The sequence below is a fragment of the Myxine glutinosa genome, chromosome 7, assembly GCF_964187855.1.
Source record: "Myxine glutinosa chromosome 7, kmMyxGlut1.1, whole genome shotgun sequence".
NCBI lineage: Eukaryota > Metazoa > Chordata > Myxini > Myxiniformes > Myxinidae > Myxine > Myxine glutinosa.
The window spans coordinates 137698444-137713635 of NC_136267.1; positions in this window are offsets into that span (position 1 = coordinate 137698444).

A 15192-nucleotide genomic window follows, 5' to 3' on the forward strand; every position below is an offset into this window, starting at 1 on the left:
CTTCCCTCCCCCTTCCCCCTACCCCCTCCCCCTCCCTTCCCCCTCCACCCTACCCCCTCCCCTTCTCCCCCTCCCCCTTCCCCTCCCCCCTACCCCTCCCTTTCCCCCCTCCCCCTTACCCATTCCCCTCCCCCCTCCTCCTCCCCTCCCCCCCTCTCCTCCCCTCCCCCCCGTTCCCCTCCCCTCCCCTTTCCCCTCCCCTCCTCCGCCCGGCAATGCCGGGTACTTCTGCTCGTGTGTGTGTGTGTGTGTATATATATATATATATATATATATATATATATATATATATATATATATATGTATATTCCAATTACAATTGTCGTCAAACAAAGCCTTTTGGTGCCGATGTTCAGGATACTCAAAAACAACAAGAAACAAGGTCACAAGGGAGGGTGGCATATGACTCAGCCTCACCTTTCATGACAGCAGTATCCTGCCAAACCTTGCTCTGCATATTGTTCATAAAGCCTATAATTCCTTCATAAAATAATGGGAAAAGTGATTTCCTATTTTCTATCACAATATTGTTATGCAGTAGTGCTTGCTTATAAGCTGGCAGGTTGGCCATTGAAATTTACTATCAACCATTTTATTTCATTTTTGCCTTCAGAAATATGGGTTCATAGGTTAATGGAGGAGCTAAACGACAGAAGGCAACAAGTTCACAAACGAGCAGATGGTAACACCGAAACAAAGACATGGAACATGCAGGGATGGAATAAAGGTGCCTTGGACACCGGGTGGTAACACAATCATGAGCCTTCATACTCCCCTTCCCATCCCATAGTAACAGATATCAGTGAGTGAAGTCACAGTGAACTATGTTCAGTATGCATAAGGTCAAAGCAAGGTCAAGATCTCAGGATATGTTGTTATCGATACTGTGACAATGCTCATTTAATATCTTTTACTACATAGCCCGTCTGTCCATCCAGTATATGTATGCATGTATGTCCCTATCAACCAATCAGAGCTGAGGATCTGGTCACAGGATGGGGTGACAACATGGAGTAACCATTACAGTTGCATATTTTACTAAAAGGAAATATAATAACCTTCTGTGGAACGTTTTGGAGTCCCAGCGGGTGTCCGTAAGGCAGGTAGGAGGTTTCAGAAATTCCTGAATACAATAATGATTTTGAAATGCGATCGACACAGACCTTGCTCCTGAATCCGGAAGTTAACAGATGACGATGGTTCGCTGGTTTGATAATATCTCAATACAATTGTGATTTAACATTATCTTTCGATTCATTGAAAATATAGTATTCATTTGTGAATGGAATGATGAATGATGCTGCTTGGAATTCATATATGGAGATATTGAGTTGAAAGTAAAATGAGGAAATGACATAAGGGTTTCCATCTGCGACGTTCACGGATTCTGCATTTGCAGTTTCGCCATTGACTGCATATAGCAACGTTCAGACTGGGTACGTTTTTCAGGAACTTCCTTCACGAACTTGCTGTAAATGCCTGACGTTCGACTTAAGGTGGCACAGGAATGTGGAATTTAATGAAATTTTTTTTTTTATAGTTACATTATTTGCTAACTGCTGCACTCCACTGAGCCCACTCACTACATGCTACATCGGCCTTTTCCTCGACTTTTTTTGGCCATAACTCGTTAATAATTTTTGACAAATCAAGTCCTGATCATGATTGAAATACTATCAAGTCGATCTTGTCCCATTCGGTTCCTCACCTCATCATTGATACTTTTAGTTTTGAGAAGTACCACTCATCTTCACCACTGCAATCCGATACAATAGACAGATAGATCCGAAGGGCTATTTCAATGTTCGGAGATGTTTGGGTGAGTGCGTGTGTATGGAGGAATTGGTACATTCTCAAGTCTGCTGACTTTGTTTGTTTGTGTGAGGTTTGAAGATGCAGCAAGGTAGAAAAACTGGATAAATTCTCTTTCAGTCATGGGTTACAAATCGTTGGGATAGGAGCGGGCAAGATTTCGTGCAGCTTACGTTATCTCGAGTCGAGAGAGAGGCTAGCTTGGACAGCAATCTAAACTTATCATTGATTTCTTGTATGTTTGTGGAAGGTGTTTCAAGCCACTGATTAGCTGATCAATGATGGTAAGGAAAACCGCAGTCTTGAATTTCTCCTTGGTCGACAACACAGTGCCTCATGCCATTACAATAATTAGCCTGTCAGGAGGTGTGTGTGTGTGTGTGTGTGTGTGTGTGTGTGTGTGTGTGTGTGTGTGTGTGTGTGTGTGTGTGTGTGTGTGTGTGTGTGTGTGTGTGTGTTTTTCTGTCTGGACCATAACTTTTTCTTTTTTTTAACCATTTTAGCTATTGGCATCAAATTTTCATCAAAGCTTTATTATGATAATACTCCGAAGGCAAATTCATAATTTTGGCAAAAGGTCAAAGATCAGCGTCACATAAAATGGTCAATTTTCATCCAATTGTCATGAAATTTAAATTTACCATTAGAGTTTTGTCATCAAATTTTCAACAAAGCTTTATTATATTATGAGAATATGGAGAAGACAAACTAATAACTAATTTTCTCAAAGATCAAAAGGTCAAAGGTCAGCATCACCTAAAATCATCAATTTTCATTGAATTGACGTGAAATTTAAACCTACCATTTGAGTTTTGCAATCAAATTTTCAACATAGCATTATTATGAGAGTATGGAGAAGGCAAATTAATAATTTGGTCAAAAGGTCAAATGGTCAATGTTCAGCATCACATACAATCGTCAATTTTCATATGATTGACCTGAAATTTTAAGAATTTGCATATTAGGTAACTGAATTGGATCACCAATCAAAAGTTAGAAGCTGATTTTTTTTTGTCAGATAAAAAGGTCAAAGGTCAACGTTGCATAAAATCACCAACTTTCACCCGATTGACCTGAAATTTAAAGAATTTGCATATCGGGTCACTGAATTGATTCACTATTCCAAATGTCGGAGTCGATTGTTTTTTTAGATCAAAAGGTCAAAGGACAAGGTTGCATAAAATCATCAATCTTCATCCAATTGTCCTAAAATTTTAAGAATTGGTATATTGGATCACATAATTGGTTAACCAATCAAAAGCTAGAAGCTGATTATTTTTCTCGATCTAAAGCTCGAGAAAAAAAAGGTCAAGGCTGCATAAAATAATCAATTTTTTTTTTTTTTTTTTTTTTTTTACTGTTATTATTTTGAGCATACGGAAGAAGAAAAAGTCTGAATACAAATGTATTTGGATGGGTTTTGAATTTTCAGATGCTTTCCCGTTATTCATTACTGAGTGGGTTCATCAAAGCACAATGTGCGCTGAGTGGGTTCATCAAAAATGTAGTGGTTTGAGAGGGTCATTAACCAGTGTGGCAGCTACATTCAAATGTAAGGTGTGCACAGAGGGAGCTGCAGATGGAGGAAATGTTGAGTTGGATCTTGGAGACGGCGTGAAGCTGGAAGGTGTGAAAACATATTGTTACCTTGGAGACATGCTGAATGGAGAAGGTGGATCAGACTCGGCAACGGTTGCTCGAGTGAGATGTGCATGGAAGAAGTTTTGGGAACTGAGTGGCATGCTGATGAGGAGGGGAGTGTCGTTGAAGCTGAAGGGAAAGGTGTATGCTGCATGTGTGAGAAGTGTTATGATTTATGGGAGCGAGACATGGGTAATGAACGTAGAGCAGCAACGAAGGCTGGAAAGGGTGGAAATGCGAATGGTTCGGTGGATGTGTGGAGTATCGTTGAGAGAGAGGAAGACAAATGATGAATTGCGAAAGATGATGGGAATAGAGCCTGTGATTGATGCTGTGAAGAGAAACAGGTTGAGATGGTTTGGTCATGTGTTGAGGAAGGATGAAAGTGACTGCTTGAAAAGAGTGATGGGAATGAATGTAGAAGGAAGTAGAGGACAGGGAAGACCGAGAAAGACTTGGCTAAAGATGGTCGAAGAAGAAAGGCGGGCAAGGGGGTTAACAAGGGGAGATGCAGAAAATAGGGCAAAATGGAGAACATTGTCATGGGGACCGCAAGGCTAACACCCGCTCTTGCAGGGAAAATGGCCTTAAAATGCCTGTTGTTGTTGTTGTTTCCCGTTATTCATTACAACGATTATCTGCCCCGACCCTCTTTTATTTTGTATCCTAGGTGACCACCACATCTGCCCCCATTAATCCGTCATTGGGCACATTATGGCACGAGTGGAATAACAAGCGGCCATTGGGTGACAGCAAATCAGAAGAGAGCAGGGGTTATTATGGAAGAAAGTATGAAGTGACGATTGGCAGCACTATTGAAAATCCAGAAGGGATGGGCATGAGCCTAAAGACGTACAATGTCAGTCCCACCGACAACGGAATAGAGGGATGAAGAAACAGAGGTTAGCAATTAGTGAGAACAGTTTAAATTGAAGAGGGTTCTAACGTGGTGAGTGATTGACCACGATGACCTCCGATGTTTACCTTAAACATGACAAGTGATGTAAGACTCGCAATTCCGACTCGAACTCCTGTTGCATTGGCCTCAAACGAGGACTCGGTAAGTATGCACTCAAGATTTAAGGACTCAAAATTTACTTACGCTTTTGAGTTTCTATGACATCAACTTTTAGTAACTTACTCAATTGTCAAGAGTGGAGCTCACGCTCTAACCCCTTGGACACAACTATATGCCAACATGGACACGTCTCAGCCAAAACCACTTGAGGGACAGAGAACATATCAAGCTGAGCGCTCCATTTCTCAAGGAGCCTTATGGAGTGGAAAAAAACACCTGCTCAAGTATTGCAGGTTACAGTCGGTGTGGTACTAATGAGGACAGGTTGTCAAACACCACACGTATGATCCCATACACAGTATCAGGGATTTGGACAAAGTAACCTGCGCATTGCTCTACTATTCCAGTGCATGTAACGTGTATATTCTCCACATGTAAATTTGCATGTTCATAATATTTTGTACACGGGCAATGAATGGCACGGTACCTTGGCATCACAGGGATCGCTGGTTTTCTCAAACATTTTGAAAACAATTCCAGCTCGGGTGCTGCAGGAAAAGAACATGATGAAGTGTGATGCCTCAGCCGTTACAATCCACAAGTTATATTTTTGTTTGAGATCCAGTGAAAACGATATTCGCCTCATTCCATGAAGCTTTCCTGATAAAATATAATGAAGATAACGGTGTTTTATTTATTTCCTTATTTATTTCCTGCAAGATCGAGGCTCATAGAAGAGCAAATCGGCGGAGGGTATGAATTGGCAGTGGGGGACAACAGTTGGGCACAATAGCAGAGAAAATGGACGAACTGGAAAAAAGGAGAGAGAGAGGGGGATGAAACTGTAACCTGCAAGATGGTTGAGTTAGGTATGTGGTTTATTGGGGTAGAAAAGCTTGGAGATAGGGATGGGGGAATGGGAGGACTCAGGGCATTCAGACTCAAATTGCCCTTAAGGCATTTAAACAATTTCCCTCAGGGCATTTAAAGTCAACCACAACGTGTTGACTGACATGACATATGGGGCACAACAGACAGGGAACGCAGATTGTATACACCCTTCCTGAAGGTCATTCATGAGCCAGCTGGTTTTTAATGGCTATCGAAAGGGATATGGTAATTATCCTGAGTCTTGAAACAGCTCGGTTTCCAGAATTAAAATCCGAATTATACTTTATACTTTGAATATGAACCTCCTACCCATGGAATGCAGTCCAGTGTCTTTGGTAGGCTGCCATCATACTCGAATGAAGGATGAAAATCATTGAAATAATCGTTTGGAATCCTGAATTTTTTGGGGATAATAATCTTTTTTTATTGAAATCATCTTTTGTCAAGAAGAAAACCGATGTCACAAAAAAATTAATGACCGATATAATTAACTTGAACAACTAGGCATTTTGATTTTTTTTTATCTCGGCCTATGGGTGCTAGAGGAGCTGAAAATACAAAGCACAATTGCAATGCATGTTCTGATAATTGAGATGTGAAGAAGCAGACAAAGGATGGTTGATTATAAGCGATTTGAGTTTGATGCAAAGTTGGAAAGAAAGTATCAATGAAACTGCCAATGCATCAACGATTGGGAAAGCTGTCCACGGTCAGTAACAGAAAAGAAGTAGAACGGCACTCTTTGGTCGACTGATATGCCTCCACCCACATTATTACATCATTATAATACTTGTATCAGCTTTGATTTAAATCCATTCAGCTGTGCCCAAGTTAGCACATGTTTACCTGACATGACCTCTGACCTTTGACCTATTTAATCAGTTGTCTAATAATGTCAAGTTGTCTTATAATAAAATAATAAACATAATAAAATATAATAAAATATAATAAAATATAATATATTATCATATAATATTATATAATATCATATAATAAAAAATATAATAGGTATAATGGCTTGGGATCTTGATATGAATACCAAGTGTGGTCCAGGTGCCCGAGGCCAGAATGTGCAGCTAAGGTTCATAGCACTTCGTGCAAAGATTACCAAGTGTGGTCCAGGGCCACCAGGCCAGTGTGTGTAGCTATAGTACATGGCACTTTGTGCAAAGAATACCAAGTGTGGTCCAGGGGCACCAGGCCAGAGTGTGTAGCTATAGTTCATGGCACTTTATGCAAAGAATACCAAGTGTAGTTCAGGGGCCGCAGGCCAGAGAGTTCTGCAGGCCAGGCCAGAGCAGTTCATGGCACTTCATCCAAAGAATACAAAGTGTGGTCCAGGGCCCCAGGCCAGAGTGCGTTGCTATATTTCATGGCACTCCATCCAAAGAATACCAAGTGTGGTTCAGGGCCCCAAGCCAGAGTGTGTAGCTATATTTCATGGCACTTTGTGCAAAGAATACCAAATGTGGTCCAGGGGCCCCAAGCCAGTGTGCTTAGCTATAGTTCAAGGTAATTCGCCAAAGAATAATAAGTGTGGTCCAGGGGCACCAGGCCAGAGTGTATAGCTATAGTTCATGGCAATTCGTTAAAATGCCCTACATGGTTTTATGAGCGAGTTGCTGCTTGGGCCGTCTTGCTGTATTGGAGAATAACCAAATGGCATGAACCTTTCATGCCAGCTTAGCCAAGTAGCTTGCTTGTGGAAAATTATGGCTGATAGCAGGACTAAACAAATCTGCAGACTACAATATGGCAAGAGGTAAAAACACAAATAACGTAAATATAATCTTTCTGAAGAGACAGAAGCGAAATGTGGGATTTCCATGTGCTATCGGGAACATCTTAGATGATAGATGGGTTTCTGAGGGTCAGCAGAAAGGCATGCAGCTGCAGTCCATCTGTGGAATGGATGGAATTATTTTTGGAAATGTTTTACCATTTTATTACAAGCGTTGGAAAGACAGCATAGATCAAAGGTAGCACGCATTGATCATACTTGCCTTCGAGTTGTCTTGTCTGGGTTTGATTTCCCATAAAATATGATGTGACCGAAAACAATCATCATTGAGCTTCACAGGCCAGCCGGGCGGGTGTTGTATCATTAGGAGATGCACGAGATCCCTTGGGTGCCATTTCAAAAGAGTAGGTCAATGTGTCCAATGTACCTTGGCGGAAATCTAAATTCCTATTTGAATGTAGGGAGCACTGCGTCTGCAGCGTAACCATTCCGCAGAGATGGCACAACCGGTAGACACTCTGCACACAACTGCTTGAATTACCTGGGATGATAGGGGAGGATGGAGTGGGAAGAGAGATGTGAGGGGTAACTGATTAACATAAAAACAAATTCTAGTCAATAAAAAATTAAACAAAATGGTCCAGAAATAATTATATTAATTGCAAAAGATCTAAATTGCTCATTAAAATATCCCTCTACATCACAAACTCTTCACTGGCATCAAGGAACCCCTTCAGGTGTTTTTTGAAAACCTTGCCAACACTCACAAGCAGAGTATTGCCTTTGATTACACTTGCCTATTCCCACCATCAATTTACATCCATCATCCCCCGAGCAGCCCTAACACTGTCTCATACAGCAATATGGTCTAAATCATACTTTACATAGGCTCATACATCAACAAACGATGTTTTTTTTTTCCGAAACAACCATCTGTGCGACTTGAAGGACAAGTCTGTTGTGACGCATAGTCCCCTCCAATGGCAGGCCTCCTGCAGAATGATAGCATTAACTGCCAACCATGCTTCTGTAAGAACCTGGAGAACATCTTCAAACCATACAAGCTAAGCACATCTCTATGCGTTTCCCCGAAACCAGAGAATGACTGAGATTTCTCCACTGTATGGTCTTTTCAAGATATATATAGTTAAAATACAGGATACAGCTGCCCGTATTGGCTAGACGTACACACACTCTAAGCTGTTTAGGTTGGGTTTGAATCCAGACCCAACTATAAACTGTCACCCTGGTGTTTCCCAAGCAGATTTGTTGTTGTTGTTGTTGTTGTTGTTTAGCCGCAGACAGTTCTCTATATTCTAGAACAAGCCCGGGACACGGAAACGTGGCAGATGGATCTCGCAGAAGCGACCCGGAGATCCCCCACATCCAGGATGGTGTACCCCGCCTTTACAAAGAGAAAGAGAAAGAGAAAGAGAAAGAGAAAGAGAAAGAGAAAGTGAAAGAGAAAGAGAAAGAGAAAGAGAAAGAGAAAGAGAAAGAGTTAGAATTAGAGTTAGAGTTAGAGGTAGAGAGAGAGAGAGAGAGAGAGAGAGACTTTTTATGTCCTTTTATTACAAAAGTATAAAAACCAATAAATGATGATTCAAATGAAACAATAACAACAGTTCCACAAACCTTTACATGATAAATATACAAAACATAAGCAAACAAACAAGAAAGTATTAAGGAAATCAACTACATAGAAAATCTTGTCGTACGACTGCTCTCAGTTAAGACCGAGGGTGAGCCACGGATGGAAACAAGCGTTATGGAGGCGTTCAATTCAAATCGATGGCGGATGATAGGCGAGGAGGAAGAAGAATACCGATTTACCTGGACGGCCAGCGCAGGAATCTTCACCCTGCAAATTAACTCAAAGGAAAACGGAATTTAAATGTACAAAAATAACAGGTTAAATAAATGTTCGAAAATGGAGCGCTCCCACACCAGATGTCTAAAACACACAGATGAAGGGAAAATAAAAGGAATGAAAATAAGTGTATGTTATCGTGCACTCAGCTCAATTGGCGCCTTGCTAGCGATCGTCCAGTCCGTGCACGCACTCCGGACGTGACTCCGGTGTTGGTGGTAAGTAGGCCTCAATCCGCCTCGTTCGCCCGCTGCTAGGCCTCACTGACCGTCCCGCTCACCCCGGCCTTGTGGTCTTCCAGCGGCAAGCCACCCTCGTCCACGCGAAATCGCTCCCGAGGTCCGGAACCAAAGGAGAGAGTCGATGGCAGAGGAAGGCATAAGGGGCAGCAGGAGAAGAAGGAAAGAGAGTCCAAAGCGAGGAGAAGGACGTCTGGGCACAAAGGGATCCAGAACCAGAGGGGGCAAAATGCCGGTCAGCCAGTTCTTTTATTGGCCGTCTTGTGACGTCAGCTGTCCTTTTCACCAACCCTCAAAGGCCACCGCTACATTGTCCAGCTCTCCACCAATGCCCGCAGGCCACCCTTCGTTGTCATTGGCATGCCCTGCCAATCAGTCCTCTGCTTCCTTCTACCTTCCTTCCACCAATCCGAGGGAAGCTTCTTGCCCCTTCCCTGGCCAATCACCAGTACATCCTTACTCTGCCAATCGGCGGCCTTCGTCCTGCCTCGTGTCTTCCTTCCACCAATCAGTGGCCAGCTTCTTGCAACTGCCTTGACAAATCACGAGTCCTTCTGGGCATGGCTCTCAGCCTTCCTGAGCGATGAGTGTTGCTATGCAAGTTGGTGATGTAGCTGGGTGCGGTTCTATCGGCAGCGCCCCGAACTGGCTTCCGGTGAGTTTTATTGTCGGGGGGAATTTAAGTAGTGGGTGTGGTGTAACTAATGGGCCTGTCTAGTGTCTATGTGCGTTGCCATATGGGACGAAGGATAGATCACATAGGGTAAGACTTACAAGGGATAATTTACCCTTATGCCCTAATCTAGTTAACAAGCCCCGCCCCCTTGCGAAGGGGACAAATACACACTTAATCCGACATTCGGTCTAAACACGGTCCCTGCTTATGTACATCGAGATGATTCTTCTTCTTCTTCACGAAAGTCGGAGCATGATACCTACACAGATCTACCTGATCTACACATCACTCTACCACAAAATTCATAACAATATTAACTGACCCTTAGCTATTTTACAAAATGCATTTTTTTTATAAACCACTGCTTCTCAAAGAGTTGTAACTCAATTCCAGCTTAATTATTGAAACACAGAGAGCTTTAAACAATTCCAAAACATCTGTACTATAAGAATCATTGCGTATCTTTGATTTTCTGGTCTTATACAGTCACGTGAAAAAGTAAGTACACCCCATGTAAAGTTTTGACTTTTTCAACATATTTCAACATACAGCTATTTGATCTTCATTTCAATAATATTGATAGATAAAGGTGATATAATATAACAAATATCATGAAACATTTACATTTTGTAGTCCATTGTATAATTTAAATAAACATAAATGCAAATTTCGCATGTGGAAAAAGTAAGTACACCCTTGGTTCTAATAGGTGGTATTTCCCCCTTTGGCAGAAACAACCTGAAGTAGGCGTTTCTTATAACTGTCTTTTTCTTTTCTTTTTTTGTATACAAGATCGAGGCTCGTGAAAGAGCGAACATTAATCACACAGAAAGACAAACAGACAAACCGACACATAAAACAAATAACATCGGGAGCGGGAGACAAGATGGGGAGAGAGGGGGAAGGACACAAACACAACATTTGAGAGCAGGGACCGAGAGACATGGAGACATCGAGAGATCTGTGGGAGGGAGAGGGCTTTGGGGGGGAGGTATGGGAAGGGGGGGTGGGGTAGGTATAAAACATATGGACACTGCCAGGACTTCCAGGAAAGAAGTTGGAATTTCAAACAAGGTGGATCTGGGGTGAATTAGTGGGGGTAGAAAAGATCAAGGTTTTGGATGGGGGAAGATAAGAGATGGTGGTGAACAGCTGTTTTAAAGACCTGGAGGGAGGAGTGGGATTGAAGGGAGTGTAGGAGTTTGTTCCAGAGGCGGGAGAAAAGAGGAATGAAAGAGTGAAAGTGAGCAGAGAACCGAGATTTCGGCAGTTTAACCATCAGAGGGTTGCTGGCAGATCTTGTGCGACCTGTAGGAATATTTGGGGGACAGAGCACAGAGAGAGCTGGGGGAGCAAGGCCGGAGAGGAGTCGGTAGAAGACAGAAAGACCACCTACCTGCCTGCGGGGAGTGAGTGAAAGGCCCTCAGAGATAGCTTCATCGCGGGAGATTCCAATGATTCTGAAAGCTTTGGATTCAACAGCGTGAAGCCGAGCTAGGTGTGAGGCAGGAGCACCAGCCCATAGGGGAGAACAGTATTCCATTGAGCTGCGGATGTAAGCCTTGTATGTGGTGAGAAGCTCAGGTGTGCCTAGGAAGGACTTCGCACGACGGAGGATGCCCAGTCGGCGACTGGCTTTGGACGCCAGCTTGGAAATGTGGTTTTCCCAAGAAAGATCAGGGCAGATAGTGAGACCCAAAAGCTTGAGCGACAGAACTTCTTGGAGAGGATTGTTGAGAAAGTAGATGGGAGGGTTGTCCAGTCGATCTTTTCGGAGAGACAAAGTAAGAGTGTGAGATTTGTCAGGATTGAAAGACATGTTCCACTTGTTTGACCAGTCTGTGATTTTGTCCAGGTCTTCAGAGAGTGAGGCTGCTGCAGACTGCCGATCTGAGGGAAGAGGAATGGAGCGGCAGAGAGTGGAGTCATCAGCAAAGAGATAGAGAGGATTTTCCAGAGAGTCGGAGAGATCATTGATAAATACCAGAAAAAGCACAGGGCCCAGCACACTGCCTTGGGGAACTCCAGCCTGAACATGAAGGGGAGATGAGAGAAATCCATTCAGGGCCACACGTTGGCTACGACCAGAGAGGAAGTCCGCAAGCCATGCATGGAGATTTCCATGGATACCATAGGAGGAGAGTTTGGTGAGCAGAGCTGGGTGCCAGACCGTATTGAAGGCACGTGATATGTCAAGGGAGACAGCTCTGATTTCCTGTTTGGCATTGAGGACCTCCATCCATTGTTGAGACAGCAGAAGCAGCATGTCCAGAGCAGAGTGACCTGGTCTGAAACCAAATTGATGATCAGAGATCAAGCCATTGGAGAAGAGGAAAGATTTCATATCCGAAGCAATGATGGATTCCATGACTTTGCTGATAATTGGGAGCAGGCTGATTGGTCTGTAGTTGCAAGGATCTGTTTTTGCACCTTTTTTGTGTAAAGCGGTAAAGTTTTCTGATTTCCAGGATGCTGGCAGATGACCTTGAGCAAAAGATAGGGTGAAAAGAACAGAGAGAGGGTGAGATAGAGCGGCAGAGCAGGATTTTAGGACCCGTGGGCTGATGCCGTCTGGTCCAGTTGCAGAATCAGAGTCGAGGTTTGACAAAAACTCCTCCACCTTGTCAGGAGAGAAGGACACAGAGTCCAGGAGCAGTTGGGTTCGACTGGGAAAGGTGGGAACAGAGAGAGATGGGTTTGGGACTAAGGATTTTGAGGCAAACACAGAGTTGAGGCATTCGGCTTTGTCACGTGCGATGTCAACTGTGTGGCCATTTGAGGTAAGGGAGGGGATGGAGGGGCAACAAACACCAGAAACGGATTTGACCAGACGCCACCAGGATTTGGAGGAAGGAGACAGGTTTGAGAGTTCATTCTTGAGCGAGGAGAGATAGTGCTTCCTGGCACTCCTGAGGGTAGACACACACTTGTTCCGAGCTTGGTGGAAGGAACTGAGATTGCCTTCAGTTGGATTGGCCTTCCAAGAGGCAAAGGCAAGTTGTTTCAGGGCAACTGCCTCACCATAAGATTCAGTGTACCATGGACGAGAGGAAGGCTAAGACAACTGAAGGCGTTGGGAGACAGACTGAAGGCGTTGGGAGACATCTGTGATATCGACTGGGAGAAATTTTTGCCCACTCCTCCATGCAGAATTCTTTCAGATATGCGATGTTTGAGGGGTTTCTTGCATGCACGGCTCGTTTCAATTCCCCCACATCTCAATGGGATTTAGATCCGGGCTTTGATTTGGCCATTCCAGAACCCTCCATTTCTTTCTTTTCAGCCATTCCTTGGTGGATTTACTGGTATGTTTATGGTCATTGTCATGTTGCAAGGTCCACCTTCGTTTAAGCTTCAACTTTCCAATAGATAGCCTCACATTATCCGCAAGCACCCTCTGGTACAATGAAGAATTAATTGTGGATTCTATGATGGTGAGCTTCCCAGGCCCTGATGCAGCAAAGCTGCCCCAAACCATAATATTTCCACCACCATGCTTTACAGTTGGTATCAGGTTCTTGTGGTCAAATGCTGTCTTTGGTTTTCGCCAAACATGTCTTCTGGTACTGTGGCCAAATAGCCTTCTACCTTTGAAATAGCCTTCTAATAGAACTGTGGTTCTACCTTTGACTCATCTGTCCAGAGCACATTGTTCCAGAAGTGCTGGTCTTTGCATCGGTGTTCATTGGCAAAGTTTAGTCTTGCCCTGATGTTCTTTCTGGACAGCAAAGGTTTCCTCCTGGCACACCTCCCATGTAGATCAAATTTGTGCAGCCTCTTTCTCATGGTAGACTCGTGCACTTTGACATCAACAGTGGCAAGAGCTACCTGTAGGTCCCGTGATGACATTCTGGGGTTCTTCGAGACTTCTTTCAGCATCTTGCGGTCTGCTCTCGGGCTGAACCTGCTGGGGCGGCCTGGCCTGAACAAGTTGGCAGTTGTTTGGAATCTTCTCCACTTGTAGATGATCTTCCGGACAGTCGAATGATTGATTTCAAATTGTTTGGAGATCTTTTTAAATCCCTTCCCAGACTCGTAGGCAACTATAACCTTCTTTCTGAAGGCCTCAGGGAGCTCTTTTGATCTTGGCATGGTGACGCTGCACACTTCAACAACAAAGAGCAAACCAAAGTAAATGTCTGAGGTTTAAATAAGGCAGGTTCCTCCAAAATCCTCTCGAACGATGTTCTAATCATTTGCACCTGAGCTGGTGCACCTGATTCTAATTTTAGGTCGTTGAAGTAGTGATAAATGTAGGGGTGTACTTACTTTTTCCACATGTGAAATTTGCATTTATGTTTATTTAAATTATACAATGGACTACAAAATGTAAATGTTTCATGATATTTGTTATATTATATCACCTTTATCTATCAATATTGTTGAAATGAAGATCAAATAGTTGTATGTTGAAATATGTTGAAAAAGTCAAAACTTTACATGGGGTGTACTTACTTTTTCACGTGACTGTATATCGCCAACTTGGCTTGCAAAAGAAAGAAATGAATTAAAATTGTTGTTGGTGAATCAAAACGCCCACTCGGGCCAAAAATAAAGGCAGGAAAATGAAAAACAAAGGAAAACCGTGTGAGTAACATTTTAAAGAAACAAATAAAGGAGTTAAACAGTCACAGCGTACATACACATGGGGCAAGGTTTCAGTTTGTCCACAAAATGGATATTGCTCACTTATTGCTTGCGAGAAGCGGTTAATTAGGTAGGATCCAATGAGCAATTCTCCATTGAAGATCCCCAACATGTTTCGGGACAGGCCGTTTATAGTACCAACCCCAAATAGGGTAAAGGGGAGGGGCATTTGACAGGACTGCAGGCCATCTACAGGGTACAGGGGGGTGGGGGGACACACGAAGGAAAAAGGACTTTAAGCATTGCATATACAGGGTCTTTTGATTGCTCCCAGAAAAGGATAGAGAGTGAGAACCAGATAGACAAAGATTGGGGAAGGGTGGAGAAGATTCAGAGGGGGGTACGGGAGGGTTGTTTGCCCAACTATGTGAGGCACAATAGATGCGAAGAACCAATTTCAAAATGCTGTCAAATTTGAGACACGATCTAATGCCAACCGTCGAAGCCAGAGCAGTAGCACTTATCCACCTATCATTGGTGGCATTTCTCAAATGACACACTTTTGTTATTGAGGCATGTATAAATTGTTGAATGAAGGTACTTTCATTCACACACTCACCAAATAAAGAGTTGTGAAATAATGGTTCATTGAAGAACATGGATCGAACATAAGTCGCGGTGTCACGGAGACAGGTAAAGGCTTGCCACACATTCAGT